Below are 22,726 nucleotides of genomic sequence, written 5' to 3' on the forward strand. Positions count from 1 at the left end.
GAGTGGCCAGAAACCTTCATTCCTGAAGGGTCTGGGCCGTTTGTAGCCCTGCCTGGATTGGGCTATTGTAGTTTTCCATTGACCTTAATCACAGGGCATGGTAAAACTAAGAGATGTCCTAATGGATCTCCTGTATTCCATTCATACCCTTCCTTACCTCTGTTGTGGAGCAGTAGACTGATTTCATCTTGATAGTCCGGGTCAATCACTCCAGCCAACGGTATAACTCTCTTTGTATCCTGTTGACTTAAAAGTAGGAGGAGCCCAAGTGTCTGAGTGACAATCTCATCTTCCAGTGTAATGGAATCATTGTTGTGTCTCCTGGTGGCAGGCTTTCTCCCTCTGGAAATAAGACCTCTAGGCCACCAGAATGTAATTTCGCAGGAACAGGAAGCAAAAATTTTGCTGGTGGACCTTTAGAGGTGACAGTGAGTGGTACCACTTCCACTTCCACCCCTTGATCCATGGACCTGTGAATCCTGGCTAAGGGAGAAACAGTACCATATATTGGATGCTGATTCAGAGCATACACAGCCTTCTGGAGAACTTTCCCTCAGCATTGCAAAGTATTGTCACCTAGTTGCCGTTGTAATTGTGACTTCAAAATGCCATCCCATCATTCTTTCAATCTAGCTGCTCAGGGTGATGGAGAACATGGTAAGACCAGTGAATTCCATGAGGACGAGGCCACTGCCACACTTCTTTAGCCATAAAGTGAGTGCCTTGGTCAGAGGCAATGCTGTGTGGAATACCATGATGGTGGATAAGGCGTTCTGTGAGTCCATAGATGGTAGTCTTGGCAGGAGCATGGCATGCAGGATAGACAAACCCATATCCAGAGTAAGTGTCTGTTCCAGTGAGGACAAACCTCTGCCCTTTCCATGATGGAAGAAGTCCAATGTAATCAACTCGCAACCAGGTGGCTGGCTGATAACCCCCAAGGAATGGTGCTGTATCGAGAGCTCAGTGTTGGTCTCTGCTGCTCACAAATTGGGAGCTCAGCAGTGTCCGTAGCCTGGTCAGCCTTGGTGAGTGGCAGTCCACGTTGCTGAGCCAATGTGTAACCTCCATCCCTGCCACCATGGCTACTTTGTTCATGGGCCCACTGGGTGATGACAGGGGTGGCTGGGGAAAGAGGCTGAGTGCTGTCCACAGAACGGTTCCCCCTTTCCACTTGATTACTAAAATCCTCCTCTGCTGAGGTCAGCCGTTAGTGAGCACTCACATGGGATACAAATATCTTCATGGTTTTTGATCGCTCAGAGAGGTCCATCCACATACCTCTTGCCCAAATTTCTTTGTCACCAATTTTCCAATCATGCTTCTTCCAAGTCCCTGACCATCCAGCCAAACCATTGGCTACAGCCCATGAATCAGCATATAATCACACATCTGGCCATTTCTCCTTCCAAGAAAAGTGTACAACCAGGTGCACTGCTTGAGGTTCTGTCCACTGGGAAGATTTCTCTTCACCACTCAGGGATGTCTTAGAAAGGGGCTGCAGTACTGCAGCTGTCCACTTTTGAGTGGTGACTCCATATTGTTCAGAATCATCTGTGAACCAGGCCCTAAGTCTTCTCTTTCTCCGTCAACTGATCATAAGGAACACCCCATGAGGCCATTAGTGCAGGCTGGGGAAGAGAAGGCAGGGTGGCAGGAGTAAAAACCATGGGCGTTTGAGCCACTTCCTCATGTAACTTACTTGTGCCTTCAGGACCTGCTTGAGCCTAATCACGTATATATCACTTTCATTTGGTAATGGAATGATGCTGTGCTTGACCCATTTTATGGCTAGATGAGTCAGAAAGCATCCAGTTCATGATAGGCAGTTCAGGTTGCATGGTGATTTGATGACCCATATTCAATGTTCATTTTCCACCAGAGGCCAGTAACAGGCCAAGAGCCGTCTCTCAAAAGGAGAGTAGTTGTCTTCAGAAGATGGCAGGGCCTTGCTCCAAAATCCTGGAGGCCTCCGCTGAGATTCACCTATGGGGGCCTGCCAAAGGCTGCAAACAGCATTTCTATCTGCCACTGATACCTCAAGGACCATTGGATCTACTGGGTCATATGGCCCAAGTGGCAGAGCAGTTTGCACAGCAGCCTGGAGTTATTGCAGAGCCTTCTCCTGTTCTGGACCCCACTTAAAACTGTCAGCCTTTTGGGTCACTTGATAAATGGGCCAGAGTAACATTTCCAAATGCAGAATGTGTTGCTTCCAAAATCCAATGGGCCCACTAGGCGTTATACCTCTTTCTTGGTTGTAAAAGGGGCCAAATGCAGCAACTTATCCTTTACCTTAGAAGGAATATCTTGACAGGTCTGACACCACTGGACCCATATAAATTTTACAGAGGTAGAAGTTCCCTGAATTTTAGTCAGATTTACTTCCCATCCTCTGGCACACAAATGTCTCACCAATAAGTCCAGTGTGTTTGCTAATTCTTGTTCACTGGATCCAATCAGCATGATGTCATCAGTATAATGGACCAGTGTGATATCTTGCAGAAGAGAAAAGTGATTAAGTTCTCTCTGAATAACATTAGAACACAAAACTGGAGCGTTGATATACCCCTGAGGTAGGACAGTAAAGGTATATTACTGGCCTTGCCAGTTGAATGCAAATTGTTTCTGGTGGGCCTTATGGACAGGAATGGAGAAAAAGACATTTGCCAAGTCAATGGCTGCACACAAGGTACCAGGAGATGTGTTAATTTGTGCAAGCAATAAAACTACAGCTGGTACAGCAGCTGCAATTGGAGTCACCACTTGGGTAAGCTTACCATAATCCACTGTCATTCAAGTCCTTGATGGTGGCTCTAATCTCCACCATCCCTCCAGAGATACAATATTATTTTTGATTTACTATTTTTCTAGGTAGAGGCAGCTCTAATGAATTCCATTTGGCCTTTCTCACCATAGTAGCCCTCATCCTACCATTCAGGTAGACCATCTGGGGTTCTGCCAGCTGCTCAGTATGTCAAGGCCAATTATTCATTCTGGCAATGGGGAAATTACCACAGGATGAGTCTGGGAACCCACTGGACCCACTGGACCCACTGTAAGTCAGATGTGAGCTAAAACTGCATTAATTACCTGACGTTCATAAGCCCCTACTTTAACTGGAGGACCACAGCAGGGTTTTGGGTCCCCTGAAACCAAGGTCAGCTGAGAGCCAGTGTCCAGTAGTCCCCAAAATGTCTAATCATTTCCCTTTCCCCAGTGTACAGTTACCCTGGTAAAAGGCCAGGTGTGTCCTTGTGGAAGGATGGGAAAATGATTCACTGCATAAATTGTTGGTAATGTAGTAGGGTCCTTCCTTAAGGGGACCTAGCATCCCCATCATTCAAGAGGTTCTGGGTCTGTAAACTGGCTCAAGTCTGGAAATTGATTGAGGGGCCATGATATTCTGTTTTTATAATTCAAATTAGTCTTTTGTCCATTTGACCTAGAAGTTTTCTACTTACCTAAAGTAAGTAGGAATGTAGTAGGCTTCCTATCGATTTCAATTCTAGGAACACCGTGATTAATTAACCAATGTGAGAGTTCTACACAAGTCAGACTATTTTGATTGCTGCTTTGCCTCTCTTGTCCATTATGGTAGCTGTGCTTACCTTGCCCTTGATGGTTGAGTGCTGCCACTTGGCCCTTGCCACCTTGGGATCCAATTATTTCCATTATATTTAAATTTTGTAGTTGAGTCACTGCGGTTCCCACCATTAGATCTGACATACAGAGAAAAGCAATTACAAGGCTCTTCGGAGATGTAGGGGCTGCCCTCACAAATCTATTTTGCAAGGCATCGGTCAAGGGTATATCTCCTGGACCCTCCCACATGGGATGAGTAGGTCTAACATGACTAATCCACCTCATCATCCCAATTTCCCTAAGCCTTTGGATCCCTTCCTTTACATTAAATCAAGGGAGATCAGGCATTTCCAGCTAGCTCACAGTGGGCCATCTTTTAATCCATATTTCAGCTAACCAAGCAAATAAACTATTAGAACCATTTTTTAACTCCCCAAGCTGCAACATTAAATGCAGAGTCCGTACTTAGTGGAACCAAATCAATAAATTCAGCATGATCTAACTCTGTATTCCTTCCACCATTATCCCGTACCCTTAATATTCATTCTTATGCCTGTTCTCCAGATTTCTGTTTATGTAATTTAGAGAACTCAAACAGTTCTTTTCAAGTGTAGTGCACCTCCTCATGGGTCACACTCTCAACCTCACCTCTAGGTGTTCACTGGTACTTTAGTCTAGTCATAGGTCTAGAAGCAAAGAGACGTGTTAGGGGTGGCTTCTGAGAAGAATCAACATTATCTTGCTTGCCAGCTGCCTCAGGGAATGCCATCACTGTTGCCTCAGGCAGTACGGGGTTTCTTTCCTCAGACAAAGGTGGAAAGGCTGATGGCAGCACGGGTCAGGGAGGGAATGTTGCCGCTACTGGAGATGGGAAAGCTGTTCCTTCTCACAAAAAAGTTTCATCAGAGTTTACAAACATAGTGTCCCTAGCTTCATCAGGTTCCTCCCACGTGTCCCCATTGCAAGTTGCAGGGTCCCATTCTTTTCCAATCAATGGCCTCAATTTAACAGTAGACACCTAGTGAGGCTGTGCATGCATCTTTCCTTGCAGGTCAGTCACTCTCATGTTAAGAGCTTGTGTCTGCTTTTCCACAGTTTCAGCTCTTTCTCTGCAGGAGGTACGACTGTCATTAAGGGCAATTGTAGCAGATCTGAGGCTCAGTATCTGCTTCTGCAGCCAGGAGACAGAATACCTGAGTTCATAATTTTCTTTCATCGCTTTGTCCACTGAACTTGGAAGCAACCAACAAGCTATATTATGTTCCTAAGTTCTCCACATATGGGCAAAGATATTATGTATAGAGTTACTAAACTCATTGCTGCTCATGAGTGGTGAATTAGGAGTGTCAAATGCATTTATTTTGCATAACTCTCTAAACAGTTTCCGTCAAGGACTATCAGTGCTCTCCATACTATTAGAAGTAGAGTCCTTAGCATTTTTTTGAGTCTAATCATATTAAGCTGCCAACTTCAGAAACTCTAAAACCAATGAAAAAACTCCATCCTTAATATTCTGTTCCTCTAGAACCACTATCTATACCGGTACCAAAATTTGTATTAGTCAGGATTATCTTAGTGGAACAGAGCTAATATGTATGTGTGTATATATATATATATATATATATATATATATATATATATATATATGTTATCCAGTCAGAATTACCTTAGTGGGACAGAACTATGTGTGTGTGTGTGTGTGTGTGTGTGTGTGTGTGTGTATAAAGGGGAGTTTATTAAGTATTAACTTACATGATTGCAAGGTCCCACGACAGGCTGTCTGCAAGCTGAGGAGCAGGGAGGGCCAGTCCGATTCCCAGAACTGAAGAACTTGGAGTCTGATATTTAAGGGTGGGAAGAATCCAGGACAGGAGAGAGATATAGGCTGGGAGGCTAGGCCAGTCTTTCCTTTTCATGTTTTTCTGTCTGCTTTATATTCACTGGCACTGATTAGACTGTGCCTACCTGATTAAGGATGGATCTGCCTTCCCCAGCCCAGTAACTCAAATATTAATCTCTTTTGGCAACACCCTCACAGACACACCCAGGATCAATACTTTTTTCCTTCAATCCAATTAAGTTGACAGTATTAATAGTCCCACTTATTTTTATATCTCTTTGTTACTTGGACTTTTGGCTTTATATCTAAGAAAAATAAGGTAGTGAGCATAAGGCAGGGAAGATGAACTCCTGGGTTTCTAAAACAGTTTTATAGTCTTAGATCTTATATTTAGGTGAATGATTCAGTCTGAGTTAATTTTGTACATCGTGTGAGGCAGGGAGTTCAAATTATTCTTTGCATGTGTATATCTAGTTGATGCAGCATTGTTTTTTGAAAATATTATTTTCTCATTAAATTATCTTGACATCCTTGCTGAAAACCAATAGATAATAAATCTAAGGATTTGATTTTTGACTGTCATTTTATTCCATTGATCTACCTTTTTTATTCTTGGTGGAAGATTGTTTTGACTATTCTGGCAATTTGAATTTTCATAAATAATTTTGTATCAGCTTGTAAATTTGTGCAAAAATGCAGTAGAGATTTCGACATAGATTATGTATAATCTGTAGATCAATTTGATAATTATTGCTAACCTAACAATAATTAGCCTTTCAATTCATTAACTGAGATCTTTTTATTCAATTATTTCTTCTACTTCTGGCAAATTTTTTGTAGTTTACAGTGTGCACATCTTACACTTCTTTAAAATGCATTCCTAAGCATTTTATTGTTTTTGCTGTTATTGCGAATAAGTTATTTTCTTAATTTCATTTTAAAACTGTTCATTGCTTATGTATAGAAATAAATTTTATTTTTATATTGATTTTGTATCTTGTTTGACTCATTTCTTAGTTGTCAGTATTTTACCATATTCTTTGAGATTTTTCTACCAACAAAATCATGACAACTGCAAAGAGAAATAGTTTTATTTCTTCCTTTACAAACTGGATGACTTTTACTTTCTAACCTAGCTTTACTACCTAGAACCGCCATTAAAATATTCAATATAAGTAGCAGGAATGAACATTCTTGTCTCATATCTTATCATAGTATAAAAGCATTAAGCCTTTCTTTCACTAATTATGATTTCAGCTGTGAGCTTTTCATAGATGCTGTATACAGATTTTTAAAGTTATCTTCTATTCACATTTGCTTGCGGGTATTTTTAAATCATGAAAGTGTATTTGATTTTGTTAAATTTTTTGCTGTATCTATTGAGGTGATCTTATTTTTATTTTATTAATGTGCTATATTACAATGATTGATTTTTAAAAATTGCACTAGCCTTGTATTTCTGGAATAAACTCCACTTATTCATATTTATACAATATAAAACAATCAACAGAGATAAGCAATTATTGCTGTATGCAGTTTTCTTATAAGTAAAATAGAAAAGAAGTGTTACAAACATACATTTATACTGTTTTCTACGTTTCTCTGTGAAGTTATCTTTATTTAGGGATTCATTTTTTAAATGTAAATTTGTGTCTTTGTCTAGTTCCCTTTAATTTTAGCCTGAAGGACTGAGTATTTTTTATAGGGAGGTCTACTAGGAAAAAATTCCATGAGTTTTTATTTATCTATGAATGCCTTACTTTTTTTTATCATTTATTTAAAGAAGTGTTTTGCTGAATTTTTAATTCCAGGTTGCAAATATGTTTCAATAATTCAAGATCTCATTTTCCTGTCTCTTGATTTCCACGGTTTCTGAAGAGAAGTCAAATGTTAATCTTACTAAGAATTCCATCTATGGGACAAAACCTTTTTGTCTTGCTGCTTTCAATTTTTCTTTGTCTTTGACTTTCGTCTGCTTGACTATTATGTAGCCTAAGTGTGGATCTTTTTGTACTATATTTTTTCTTCCTGGAGTTACTCAACATCTTGGAAAAATAGAAAAATATTTTTCATTCATTAAATCATTTTCTGCCCTCTTCTCTTTCCTCTCTCATTCTCTAAACTTCCATTGTTGGTATCCTTGATGGTTTATTAGATTCACTGAGACTCTTTTTATTTTACCTCATTTATTTTTCATTCTAATAATTGGAAGAGATAATCTCTATTGACCTATCTTAAAGTTCACTGATTTTTATTTCAGATCAAATCTATTTGTCAGCTTTTATAGTAATTTTATTTTATTTTTTTCTATTTATTTATTTATTTATTTTGAGATGGAGTCTCGCTCTGTTGCCCAGGCTGGAGTGCATTGGCACAATTTCGGCTCACTGCAACCTCTTCCTCCCGGGTTCTAGCAATTCTTCTGCCTCCACCTCCCAAGTAGCTGGGACTACAGGCATGCACCACCACACCTGGCTAATTTTTGTATTTTTAGTAGAGATGGGGTTTCACCATATTGGCCAGGCTGGTCTCGAACTCCTGACTTCGTGATATGCTTGCCTTGTCCTCCCAAAGTGCTGGAATTACAGGCATGAGCCACCGTGCCCAGCCTCTAGTAATTTTTAAAAATATGTAGTTACTTTACCTGTTGACCTCTGAATGAACTTTCATTTGGTTTGTTTATTGGTATATATTTGGTGAGACATAACTGTCATTCTTCCTTTAATTTGTTTATCTATAGTTTCTATTAGTTATTTAAATATGTTTTAAAATCTGATTTAAAATTTGTTGTTTTTTAAGTCTAATATCTATTCCTACTTAGGGACATTTTGCGTTGGCTGATTTTTTTCTCAACTTGTTATATATATTCTATTACTTTGCATTTCTCATAATATTTTTGGTTGAAAAATGAACTTTAGAGAATTTATTGTAACAATTCTGGAATCAGATTCCTCTGGTTTGCAGAGAGGTTCTGTGGTTTTGCTGAATTTTGTTTTGTTGCTGTTGTTTTTCTCCTTGCTATTTATTTGTTTTTTGACCTTCCTGGATTCTTTAGATTCTGTATTTCTTGCAGTCCTTAGTCACTGACTTCACAGACAGCTTTTTCTTTTTCTTCTTCTTATTTTCATTTTTAATTTTGGCTTATTTAGATTAATTTCTAGGTCCTGACAATTTGATGGTTAGCCTACATTCATGCAGAATATTTTCTTACCTACCTTACCTGTGTGTCTTCTTTCATGGACAATTAGATTAATATGTGAAGGCACACCTTCAACCTTCAGATTGTTTACAAGGCACTCTTATTTTTGTCTTCTTGCTTTTCAGGATCTCAAGGAAAGCAAGGAGTGCACAACTGTTTCCTTCTCATTTTCCTTGTCTTTTTTTTTTTTTTTTTTTTGAGACAGAGTCTCACTCTGTCACCCAGGCTGGAGTGCAGTGGGACCATGTTGGCTCACTGCAACCTCCATCTCCTGGGTTCAAGCAATTCTCCTGCCTCAGCCTCCTGAGTAGCTGGGATTACAGGCACCCACTACCATGCCCGGCTAATTTTTTTATATTTTTAGTAGAGATGGGGTTTCACCATGTTGGCCAGGCTGGTCTCGAACTCCTGACCTCAGGTGATCCACCCACCTTGGCCTCCCAAAGTGCTGGGATTACAGGCGTAAGCCACCGCACCCGGCTTTTCCCTGTCTTATTGGGCATGTACACAGGTAAGTGTATATACACAGACTTCTAGATCTTCAGGAACATATTGAAGATTTTCAAAATTTTCTATCTCCATCTAATTTTCTACATATTTATTTTAATTTTTCTCCAGGATCTTGTGGTCCTCATCTTAAATCATAGATGTAGACAGCTGCAATATTGTCAGCATATATCTATAGACATTGGTAATATCTTAGGGATGGGGATTTTTTTCTTGAGCTGAACTCTGAGTAAAAAATAACTGTAATACCCTCGCACAGCTGTGAGCTTTTCACAGTTACCATGCCAGGAAGCTGAAGAGGGACGGAAGACAAGAATAGGCCCAATTTAAAACACCACCAACAGCTGTCTTACCGAGGTTTAGTAGTTTCTTGTTAAAAGATAGTTTTCAATTGTTTTGTAGTTTTGTTTAATTTCCAGTTTAATTTTAGCTGTTTTTCCTTTTTTGTTGTTGTTGTTGTTGTTTTCATGGAACACCAAGTTTATCAAGGTTCTCATTCTGCCATTCCAGGAGTTAGTCATTAGAAAGGTTTTGACTCTCAAAGTTTTCAAACACTTTTTGCTCTTCATAATTGGATCATTGGAAAACAACTGTGAAAGCTTCACAGCTCCCCAAAATGGTATCTTTCCTAGAGGCTGGTAATGGATTCCTCTTCGAGGGCAGTTTGAGAGCTAATAGAAAACTTGCTTCTCTGCCAAGTTAGTGTCTTCATTTTTCCTGCCCAGTAGGTTTGCGTCTTTGCCGTCAACTAATTATTATTGTGTGCCTTTATTCTTCTGTTATTTAGTCTGGGTGCTAATTGCGTTTTTTTAAGTCACTATTCTGAAAAATAATGGCTTGGATAAAGGTAGGGCAGTTTGCTTGTCTTTTGGTTTACAGACTAGCAAAACATAGAGAAACAAATACCTGTTAGAGAGACACAAGTATAGCTATGCACCACATAACAACATTTCATTTAATAATAAATGGCATATACAATTATGGTCATATAAGATTATTAATGGAGCTAAAACATTTCTATCACCTAGTGATGTCATAGCCATCTTAATGTCATAGCACAAAGCATTGCTCATGTGTTTGTGGTGATGCTATTGGAAACAAACCTACTGCACTGCCAGTAGTCTAAAATTATATCACATACAATTATGTACAGTACATAATACTTGACAAAAAATAAATCATTATTATTATTCTGTTCATGTATATACTATACTATGTATTTATTTATTTACTATACTATGTATATGATTATTTTGGAGTATACTATTTCTCCTTCTACTTATATTTATAAAAAAGTTAACTGTAAAACAGCCTCAGACAGGTTCTATGGTAGTATTCCAGAAGAAGGCATTGTTACAGGAGATGACAGCTCCATATATGTTACTGTTCCTGATGGCCTTTCAGTCGGACAAGATGTAGACGCATAAGGCAATAACATTGATGATCCTGATCCTGTGTAGGCCTAGACTAATATGTGTGTTTGTATTTTAGTTTTAAACAAAAAAGTGTACAAAGTAAAAATAAAAAAATAAAAAATTAAACACAAAAACAGCTTATAAAATAAGAATATAAAAAAAGAAAATATTTTGTACGACTGTACAATGTGTGTGTGTTTTAAGCTAATGTTATTGCAAAAGAGTCAAAGAATTTAAACATTCATGAATAAAAAAGTTACAGGAAGCTAAGATCAATTTATTATGGAAGAAAAACATGTTTGACAAATTTAGTGTACCCTAAGTATACAGTGTTTATATAGTCTACAGTAGTGGACAGTAATGACTGAGGCCTTCACATTCACTCATCACTCAATCACTGGCTCACTCAGAGCAACTTCCAGTCTTTCAAGCTCCATTCATGATATATGCCCTCTACAGGTATATTATTTAAAAAATCTTTTATAATATATTTTCCTGTCACTTTTATATGTTTAGACATGTTTAGATACACAGATATTTAGTATTGTGTCACAACTGCCTACAGTATTCAGTACAGTAACATGTCATACCGGTTCCTAGCCTAGGAGCAATCAGCTATACCATACAGCTTAGATGTGTAGTAGCCTATACAATCTAGGTTGTGTAAGTATACTCTATGATGTCATATGATGATAAAATCACTTAACAATGCGTTTCTTAGAATGTATCTCTGTCATTAAGTGAGACATGATTTTATACATATAATTCAGAGACACTGAATGTTGAGACATAAAAAAAGATATTACTTTCGGCCATCTCTCCTGAAAAGGTGGTAGGTGTATATGATCTCCGTATAAAGTGAAAAATATGGTTTCTGCTGGCCAGAGGTTAGACTGTGGCAAAGACTGCTTTTGGTCAAAATCTATTATCCCTTCTGAAATTTATAGAGCTCTCTGGTAAGTAACTTCTCAGCTAAATCAGTTTCCCCTATGCTGACCTCTCTATCCTCTTATAATTGCTGTGGCCATGTTACTTGTTATTACTAACAGAATGGAAGCAGACATTATATGTATTTCTTCCAGGCCAAGAGGTTATGTTTTTTTAAAATTCCATCTTCTTCATTCTCTTTCCTACGTGTTTTAAGAAGTTTCTGGGGTCCTAGGTATGGTGATCATACAAAAATGGAAGAAACCTGGGTATTTGAATCACTGTGTGGAAAGGACATGTTCATTAACATAAGCACCCATCTTGGACTATCTTAAGAGTGAGACAAACTTCTATGTGTTTGAGCTACTACCTTTTGTGGCATATCTATTACAGAAATAAAGCTCCAATAATTAAGCCTTTCTTTACTATACCTGACAAAACATATGAGTAAATTAAAAGATGACTTTTTAAATGGATGATAAATCAATGTTTTACAATATCCTCCCACTTCTGCATATTTATAGACCTACCAAACCTATATATGTATATATTGAAAATCTGTTTTTATATATTCTATAGCCATATTTCCATACCTCAGTGTTATATAGAGTAATAGCAAGAAATATTAGCATGACCACAATAAAGACACATTTTTCCCCTAATAGTCATATAAAGACATAGATTCACTAAATAATATTGGAATTATCCAAATTATTTGTGATGATCTTGCTATCTAAATTGCATAACATACAAACACATGTATGACCATGCGTGTACACACACATATATAGACTAATGAAATAAGTGAATTGTTTTTAATATGTGTCTTTTGTAAACATGATATGTCAAGTCAAATTTAAATGATATCATCAGCAACTGAGGTCATATCTATATGACAGTAGACAATTAGATGAATTCTGATTTTGTTTTGATTTGATTGATAGTTATGACATATATTTCACTGCAAAATTTATATGTAAAATTCTTCAAAACAAATATCAATTTTCTTTTCTCAAGTGTTATATAGGTAGTGAAGAGGACACGTTTATGGTTATAAAAATGAAAATGTATTGAAAATTGTGTAGCCAAAATGGATAAGCTTATACTTTTAGTTGTCTATTGTTTAACTAAAGAATGTTCTTCATCTTGGCATAATCAGGAAAATCCTCAGCAGCCTCAGTGTTCAGTAAATAAAACTTATCTGATTCTATACATGCATATAGAGGTTTCCATTCATGCACAGTCAATATTTTGAAAAAGTAGAAGAAAAAAAGATAAAATAACATTTTTATATTTATCAAGTATTGAAATAAAAAAACTGAATTGTTATTATTTAGTGTATCCCCTCAAAATTGCTGATTATGATCTCATACTTTTATCAATATTATAACTTCAAGTTCCATCTTTAAGTTATAGTATTTTATTTTTTATATTATATATATATATTTCTCCATGTATAGTTCTTCATTTTATTTATTGTATAAAGGATAATTAGAAAAACCATTTGTTATTAAGAGTTTTAATATTAAAAGACTAGCTGCTTCTTGTTACCACAGAAATCAGTTTTTGTTTGCTATTTTTGGATTTCTTAGATCGTTCTATATATATGATTCAACTTAACACCTTGTAAAATGTCAGGATATCTTAGGGTGTTGAATGTGTTTACTATAAACTAGGCAAGTGTTTATCAATTCATTTCCAATCTTCACCATATCAGTGAAATTACTGTACTTTGGTCAAGGTAACCTATCATGTCCATTTTTCGCATTCACTGGACATATTAGGTTATCTCACTCAAACCATTATCACCTTTAAAAAAAGTTCACATCTTCCTTATTGAACAGTCTCTTCATTCAGCACCTAAAATTGTAAACTCTCCTGTAGGTGCCAGAAGCTTCCAAGTTTTCCAGGGCCCTTTGACTTTTTTTTTTTTTTTTTTTTTTTTCCCCGGGACTATGGTCTTCTTATGTACCTCTTCCTCAAAGACAGTTTGTGCCTTGCAGCTCTTTCAGATATAATCTGCTGTTATCATTCTGAGCCCTCTTGGCGTGGTGATAAGGTGTCAGAAAAGAGGAATGTTCTGTAATCTTCTGATTAAATCTTGTTTTTTTAGTGGGCTTCTGTGTTGGGATTGTGACTTTGATGTGTTTATTCAATTGCATAGCTTTCTTGCTTCTGCCCCCGTTTTGTTCCCTGGTTACAGCATTTCCAACCACTCTACTTCCTTAAATCCCTGAGCCCCATAAACCATTCGCTCAGGTGAGAAGGGAAGGAAAGAGATAGCTGAAGGAGGAAGAGATTTCCTTTCCAGGCAGGAATCAGGTTTCAGAACTGGGCAAAGTCCTTATACTTGGAATAATATAGAAGGTTCTGAGTGAATTTCACAAAGATTTCTCTTCCTCTTCTTCTGCCATAATCACAAGTGATCTTTTGAATCCTCACCAAAAAATCCTGGTGTGGAAGTGTGAAGGCTCCCTTGGGCCTGGGACCTTCAGCAGACTCTCACTGCCATACTAGTCCACGTTCAGCCTGCAGTAATTCATCAATATTGCCGTTTAAGTGCCCTTCTATGGCTCCAGTGCACACTACTCCGTGTAAGCAGATCGTGGTTGTTTGATCTCTCTTGATGTACCTTTCTTTCTACATATTGAGATGGCAGTTCCCCTGCAACTTCAGTTCTCAGATGGACCCAAGAAATGCCATTTGTTTTCACGTTTGTTCAGCTTCCTCTGTTCTGTAAGAATGAGAGTGAACTCTTTTAAGCTCTTCATCTGTTGCATCTAAAACCAATGGTCAGTTCTGGCTTTTTCATAGTTTGCAGAGCACATCAATATCTCCAGCTGAGTTTTTCCCGTTATACTTTACTCTTGTCTCTTTCAACAAATGATTTAGTCTCATCTTCTAGGTATCAGCCTTAAATGTCACTACAATACCGAGGTCCCCTTGTCATTCTCTTTAAAATAGCTTCTTTACCCTCATCTTTATCAGTGACAGCATCCTTTATAAAACTTGTCAAAATCTCAAATGATTTTTTAAAAATTATTTTCTCTTATAGAATTAAAATTGTTGAGGAAAAGAAATATGCCTACATCTTATTCATCCTTGTGTTTTAATGTCTAGTAAAATTTATTATTCAATATTTTACTAATAAAGATAATTTTATCAATGAAAACATATTTAATAGAATATAAAACATTATTTTTAAAATATGAGATCAGTTTATTCATTCAGATATCTTTTATATGTTTTTTCCATTGAAATTAAATATATTTTCATCATTATATTCAGAAAACATTGATGAAATACTTCAAATTAACTTACAATCAACTTAATTTTTGTCTGCAAAATAAATATTAATATCTACTGTATGGGTTATGTAGTCTTATTTACTTACATGACTTATTTCCTGACTCTTACTTTAATTTTCACCAAATTAGAGCAATATGTTATTTTTTTAATTCTACACAATGTAACTTGAATAAGCAATTGTCTGAGATTTGGGATTTGCCTGAATATAAGCTCAAGCTGACATTAAATGACTTCACATCATATCATATAAAATAAACATTTTTATAAAATGATCCCTTGATTATAAAGTATGGAGTAGAGTTCTCAGCCAATCCACAATGTCATGTCAATTGTGCAATAAATGAATTTAGGTTTTTTTTAGCTACTGAATTTTACGGTTGCTTGTTAGCAGTGTAATCTAGATTTGTCAAGTTGATACAATAGGAATTCAGATGAAAACTCATAATTAATCTTACATTTCATATTTATGAAATGCCAGCGAACCAATTATTTAAAAATCTTTATAAATTTTGCTTGGTTGGTTGTTTTATCAGAAACCATGCTATAATCTTTAAATCATTGTATATGTTTGAGTAACAGTGCTATAAATAATACATAATCTTATTCATGAGAAGGTGTCCTGATTTAGGATTGGAATTAACATATGTTTAGGATTTACAGCAATTTCACAGGGGACTCATGAAATGTTGAAAACACATACTCCTAAATGATTTTAACTATATTACATCCTATATATATTCTTTCCCAAACATTACACATATTTACTTTATGTTTTTTTTAAATTGTAATGAAATTCACTAGGGAGGAGTGAGCAGCTAAGTAATCTATCCCTTCTCAGGCATAAAAATTATCAGAATTCTTCTTGAGGATACAATGATAAGGGCTTTCATTTCAAATGGATGGTGATTTTCAGTCTTATTAACAATAATCATGGAAAGTAAAATGTCTCAAATTTATATTGACTTTTACATACACATACACACACACAGAGACAAAAAAAATTTGCTAAAAAAAAAAGAGTGTAAAATGATTTTACTTAGAAGCTCTTTGGTTTATTTCTATCACACCTGAATTTTCAGATGGAAATGTAAAAATTAAATGACTTGGGATCTTTGATTTGCTTGATATTAACTCAATGAATGTTGCCAAATGTTCTTGAGTAAATTATATTTTCCATGTAATGGCCTAATAATTAAATTCTTTTTACCCTAGTATTTAACATGCATTAAATTGTCTTAATATACATGTTTTTTTCTATGCCTTGGTATTCTCACTGAATTACTGCAGCTATTCCTTCTTTTCTTTCTCTCTTCCTGCCTATTTGTTTCCCTCTCTTCTTTCCTTCTGTCCTTATTTCTTCATCTCTCTTCTTATAATATTATCATTTTGTGTATTTTTTTCTTTTAAATTGATTCTCTTCTTGTATACTCTGTTGAATTAAAATAATCCTAGTGGTGAAAATGTTCTATTATCATGTTAAGGTCAGTAGCATTAGGTTTATACCAATTCTCTAAAAAATGTATTTGTAATAGGCTGGAAATAGAATATCGGTTTTATACAGATTGGAAATTGTGTGCAAAATTAATAGCTATGAGACATAGGAATGTGACTTCAGACATACTAGAGCACTATTGTTAAATGAGGCTGAAAATGGATGTATATTATGTGTGTCTTGAGTAAAACTACAATTATGAATCTATGTATGTGGCTAAGGGCCGTCTTCATATTCTGAGTCACTTTTGAATATTTTTTAGTGGTACCACTAACCGCTTTTAGGACAGTACTAAAATAATATTTTAGTTTTAAATGGATTTACAACAGTGCTTATATGGAGGGATTTTTAATTTTCTGTTTTAGGTCATTAAATTATTGATATTTTCCTGAAATCACTTTATTTTTATGATATATATCTCTCCCTCTGTCATTCTCTCTCTCTCTCCGTGTGTGTATGTGTGTGTGTGTATCCAGAAGTCTAGTCTACATTATGATGAAAATCAGAATCAAATTATATATCAATGAATGTGGGTCCTATTGTAGCAGGCTAGGTCTCACTAACGCAGGCCTCCATAACAACTGTTCCAGTATTGACTTAGTGGTTAAGTTAAATATTAAAAGTCACTGCCCTTATTCAAAGGCTAGAATGTAACAAAAGCCCACCAAGGATTTTGCCTAGGTCTTTCCTGGGCCTTAAAGCATGACAAAATAATGAAGAAAGTCTTAATAGAGCCAATTTAGAATTAAACAAGTTTTATTGCAGGTTTGAAGAAACTCCTCAGGCCTCCACAAACAAGTTTATTAGGGGTCTGAAGGAACTCCCCAAACCTCCATGATTTAGCAGGAGACAAGATAAGGCTAATCACCCAGCACCTGGACCCATTTAGATTAAGTAAATTTACTGAGGCTCCAGAGGAAGGTCTTCAAGACTCAGACCTTAGTTACAGATTAAAAGAAGCTAATCACTTACATCTTTAGATGAATGAACACTTACACGTAGTCATATCGCTTAGAAGGTATATTGGCTCTGGAAAACTTTGTAATTCTGAATTGGTATGGCGATAATTTCCAGGCCCTTTGCCTGTAACCAGTTGCAGAAATACAGACTCACTTCCTTCTTAGTTCATGTGTATCTCGTTATTGGCCCATGAGAAATAGCAGCTCAAACCTCAGTTTTGTTTGGGAACACTATGGTACTTAGAAAACAGTCTCTCTGTAATAGCCTGTAGGTGATAGGTAATCAAACACTATAATCATGATTAATTGCTAGCCAACTAGCAAAGAAAGCCCCAGATGCATTTAAATACAGATTTCAGCTCTGCATGGTATACAAATTGAAAGCTCTCTTCTTTTTTATTAGTGTATCTATTAAAATAACTTACTATGCCTGTCTAAAAGCATTAAGTACCTTCAATGGTAGAAAAACAAGTTATAATCACATTAATAGAACATTTATGTATTTCAAGATCTTTCTCTTGCTAAATGAACTCTGTTATTTGTCCATTCTGTTAAGGAATAGAGTACTATAAAGAGAAGCTTATTTTAAAAAATAGGAAAAAAATTCTTAATTATTCATTTCTTTGAAACCTAAACCAAAATATAAAAATTTTCCTTCTCAGTAAAAGGACCACTGAATGGAACCATTTCCATCATAAAAGTAATGGAATTTCCCCTCATTACTCATCCACCACCATATCAGACCCTCTAAGAATTGTGTATAAGGGCACTTAATATGAAAATTTTGAATTCTTTGTTTAGACATAGAGAAAGGGAGAGACTATCTCTCACATCACTAGAATGATTATCCACATAAAGAGAATGAAGAAGACTTCTACAATGATGGTGGAGACAAATGAAAATTGGTTAAAAAAAATCTTTATATATATTCTAGATACTATGTAGCCATAGAAATAAATATACCAAAGAGACTTTGAAAAATCTCTCTTGCAGGTCCAAATGCTTCTTAGCCACTTGCCACGTGGTAATCCAAATTTTTCTTAAAAAGTTTGCCTAATAATAAAATACTAATGCTTCTGTAGCATGGTACTGCAAGGACTGGCCTTTGCCCTCTTATAATATAGTTTTATAAGTTACAATGAGGGGAGAAAACAAACATAAAACTTTTCATAAAATTTTGTCGGCAACCAGAGGAACACCAACCATGAGCATCAGATGAGAAAGGAAGATTGTAACTCCATAAATAACTCATCATTCTTTGTTATCTTGGTTATAGGAGTTCATGTTGCCTTTCCCTGGAGAAGCAGAGAAAAAGTAAATCAAGTATATGGGAGAGGAAAGAGTAAGGACAGAACTGGGACTCATTTCTCTCTTACTAAGGGGATGTCCCATGGAAAGAACACCTCTTAACAGCCTCCTAATAAACGTTCTGATGGTACTTACTGATTGATTTAATGGAGTCCCTACCTAAGAAATGCCTTTTAAGTATCAAAGTCTGAGATACTTATTTAGGCTGAAGGAAACTTATGACAATTAAATGTGAAGCATATATCTGAAATGGATTATTTTGCTATTATAGACATTATTATGATATTTGTCAATATTTGAACAACAGATCTAATCTCAGGATTAGATAAAATAATTTTCTTTTTATTTCAGATTTTAAAAGAATATTAAAATTTATTTTTAGCAAGTTATAAAGGATGTGCCTCAATTAATTATCATAAATAAAATTTGAATTTATGGACTTACAGAGAATAGAATGGCTGGTAGCAAAGGGGAAGCTAATTACATCAGCATTTTTTCCTACGTACCAAAGAATATAAAATGATAGAGCAATCAACCTGAAACAGATTCCCTTAAGAAACAGTTTCCCTTAAGAACAGTAATTCTGCACACATTATTCAAAAATTTCCTATTAATTAAAAACACAAGTAGAGCTAAAGAAAGGAGACATTTAGAAGCTGTACCTCACAGATTCAAGTTTTTCCATGAAGTAATACTCTATCTGTGCCTAACTTTTGCCTTTATCTTTTAATCATTAATAAACTTGGTATTTGGTGAGATAAATAGATAGACACAGTGGCCTCTAACAGTTAGGAGTTGATCATTTTATTTTGTTCTCATATCAGAGATGTACATGTTTTTATTAATGGTGATGTAAAGAGAAATTTATGAGAAAGAAAACTAATATTAGTTAAGACATACAGAAGACTTTTCATATAATTCAGCTCTTTTATTTTTGTTATAACTTATCTATCCCCTTCTAATAGGTGGAGAGAGACTCCAAGATATTTACTAACTTTATCAAGACTGCTTTACTGTCACAAATCTATGAATTGAGCGTTTGTATTTTAGTTTCCAAACTTACATTATTGACACGTCACTACATTTTTTGGAAGAGTAAGTCCCAGGAGGAGTCTTGAATAGCATTATTTTTTCATTCTCACATTTACACAAGCTCTTGCTCCTTTCTTGGTCTGGCAAATGCTCTTTCATTCTTTCCTTTATTATTGTATTGGTTGTTTAATGCTGACTTTAGTAAAGTAATCCTTTGAGTGAACACATTTACACAAGCTCTTGCTCTTTTCTTGGTCTTGCAAATGCTCTTTCATTATTTCCTTTATTATTATACTGGTTGCTTAATGTTGACTTTAATAAAGTAATCCTTGGAGTGAATAAATAAAAATAACTTTTGATGTAGTATACAAGATTATGTCCAGATTATAACTAGGTGGTCCTATAATTATTTTTATTTAGCCAAGCCACATCTTTAAAATTTAAAATGAGGAAATGACATTGTGTTGACAATCTGTATTTAAATTAAGTATATGAGAATAAAATCTAAATACCATGAAAATCCTTATACTTTTATATTTATACCTATGTTCTTCATGGAAACAAAGCCGAGAGTTATCCAGCAGGGCATTCAATAAGCAGCATTAGCGGTATCTGATCTTTCTTTCACAGTCTTACAGAAGACACTAAGTAATTAACCTACAGCTTTGGGTGTAGAAGGAAGTGTGTGTGTGTGGTGTGGATGTGTGTGTGTGTGGTGGGGATGTGTGTGTGTGATGTATTTTTTTATTATGCGAATTGTCTCACATGATTACAGAGCCCAAGAAGTCCCACGATCTTCTGTGTGCAAGATGAAGAACCAGGAAAGTGGCATAATTTACTCTGAGTCTGCGTGCCTTACAACAGGAGTGCTAATGTCCAAGGGTAGAAGATAGATGCCCCAATTCAGAGAGTGAATTTACCCTTCCTCTGTCTTTTTGTTCTATTCATGTTCTTAGCAGATTGAATGATGTCCACGCATGTTAGTGAGGTAAATTTTTTGCCCTTAGTCTGCTGACTCAAATGCTAACATCTTCCACAAACACCCTCACAGACACAGAGAGAAATAATGTTTTACCAGCTATCTGGACATCTGATATGGTTTGACTCTGTGTCTCCACCCAAATCTCATGTTGAATTGTAGTTCCCACCTGCTGAAGAAGGGTCCTGGTGGATGGTGATTGGATCATAGGGAAAGGATTTCCTCCATGCTGTTCTCATGATAGTCAGTGAGATCCCAAAAGATCTGACAGTTTAAAAGTGTGGCACTCCTCAAGCCTGGGCAACATAGCGAAACCACATCTGTACTAAGAATACAAAAATTAGCTGGGCTTGGTGGTGCATGCCTTTAATCTCAGATACTCAGGAGGCTTAGGTAGGAGAATCACCTGAGACTAGGAAGTCAAAGCTACAGTGAGTTGAGATCGTACCACTGCACTTCAGCCTGGGTGAAGAGAGTCAGGCCTTGTCTCAAAAAAAAAAAAAAAAGTTGTGGCACTCCCCAACTCCTTTCTCTCTGTCTCTCTCCTGCTCCACTGTGGTGGTACGACAGGCTTCCTTCCTCTTCACCTTTTGCCATGACTGTAAGTTCCTAAGCCCTTCCAGTCATGCTTCCTGTTAAGTCTATGGAAGAGTAAGTCAAATCTCTTTTCTTCATAAGTTACCCAGTCTCAGGTATTTCTTTATAGCAGTGTGAAAGCAAACTAATACAGGAAAGTGGTACCAGGAGAGTGAGGCATTGCTATAAATATACCTGAAAATGTGCAGGCAACTTTGGAACTGGGTAACAGGCAGAGGTTGGAATGTGGAGGGCTTAGAGGGAGACAGGAAGATAAAGGAAGGTTTGGAATTTCCTAGATACTTGTTAATGATTTTGACCAAAATGCTGATAGTGATATAGACAATGAAGTCCAGGATGATGTGGTCTCAGATGGAGATGAGGAACTTATTGGGAACTGGAGAAAAGGTCACCATTGTTATGCTTTAGCAAAGAGACTTGCAGCATTGCACCTGCTCTAGGGATCTGTGGAACTTTAAACTTGAGAGATATGATTGAAATTGCTATGCAGCAAAGCATTCAAGAAGTGATCTGATTGTTCCTAACAGCATACAGTCATATGCATTCACAAAGAGATGGTCTGAAATTGGAGTTTATGTTTAAAAGAGAAGAGCATAAAAGTTTGGAAAATTTGCAGCCTGACCATGTGGTACAAAATAAAAATAAACATTTTTTGGGGGAGATGTTTAAGCCAGATACAAAAATTTGCGTAAGTTAAGGGGAGCTAAATGTTAATACCCAAGACAATGGGGAAAATGTCTCCATGGCATGTCAGAGACCTTTGTGACAGCCACTCTCATCACAGGCCTGGAGGCCTAGAAGGAAAAAATGGTTTCATGGGCCAATCCCAGATCCCCACTGCTCTATGCAGCCTTGAGACATGCCTCCTTATGTCCCAGCTGCTCCAGGTCCAGACATGGCACCCTATGTCCCAGCTGCTTCAGCTCCAGACATGGCTAAATAGGACCAAGGTACAGCTTGTGCTGTTGGTTTAGAGGGTGCATGCCCCAATCCTTGGTGGCTTCTATGTGGTGTTGGGTTTGCAGGTATACAGAAAACAAGAGTTTGGGAACCTCTGCCTAGATTTCCATCTGCCTGGATGTCCAGGCAGAAGTCTGCTGTAGGGGAAGAGTCCTCATGGAAAACCTCTACAGGGGCAGTGTGAATGGGAAATCTGGAATTGGAGCTCCCACACCGGGTCCCCACTAGGGTGCTGCCTAGTGGAGCTGTGAGAAGAGGGCCACTGTCCTCCAGAACCCAGAATGGTAGATTCACCAACAGCTTGCACTGTGTTCCTGGAAAAGCCACAGACACTCAATCCCAGCCTGTGAAAGCAGTATGAGAGCTGTACCCTGTAGAGCCCCAAGCATAAACCTGTCTATGGTCTTGGGAATCCACCCCTTGCATCAGTGAGTCCTGATTGTAAAACACGAGTCAAGGGACGTTAATTTGGAACTTTAAGATTTAATTACTGCTCTACCAGGTTTTGGGTTTGCATGTGGTCTGTAGTTCCTTTGTTTTGACGGATTTCTCCCTTTTGGAATGGGAGTATTTATCCACTGCCTATACTCCCATTGTATCTTGGAAGTAACTAACTT

General features: G+C 36.7%; 1 long non-coding RNA gene and 1 pseudogene across 1 annotated transcript; one reads left to right on the plus strand and one right to left on the minus strand.

Annotated features, from left to right (window-relative positions):
* Window positions 1-247: 247 nt before the first annotated feature.
* On the minus strand, window positions 248-10,569 carry LOC129036519 (uncharacterized; annotated as a pseudogene).
* A 756-nt stretch (window positions 10,570-11,325) lies between these two features.
* Window positions 11,326-18,671, plus strand: LOC129014542 (uncharacterized). The gene is made up of 2 exons (XR_008494240.1): window positions 11,326-11,502; window positions 18,510-18,671. It is a non-coding gene; the product is annotated as an uncharacterized LOC129014542 (long non-coding RNA).
* The last annotated feature ends 4,055 nt before the right edge of the window (window positions 18,672-22,726 follow it).

Source organism: Pongo pygmaeus, chromosome 1, assembly GCF_028885625.2.
Source record: "Pongo pygmaeus isolate AG05252 chromosome 1, NHGRI_mPonPyg2-v2.0_pri, whole genome shotgun sequence".
Lineage (NCBI taxonomy): Eukaryota > Metazoa > Chordata > Mammalia > Primates > Hominidae > Pongo > Pongo pygmaeus.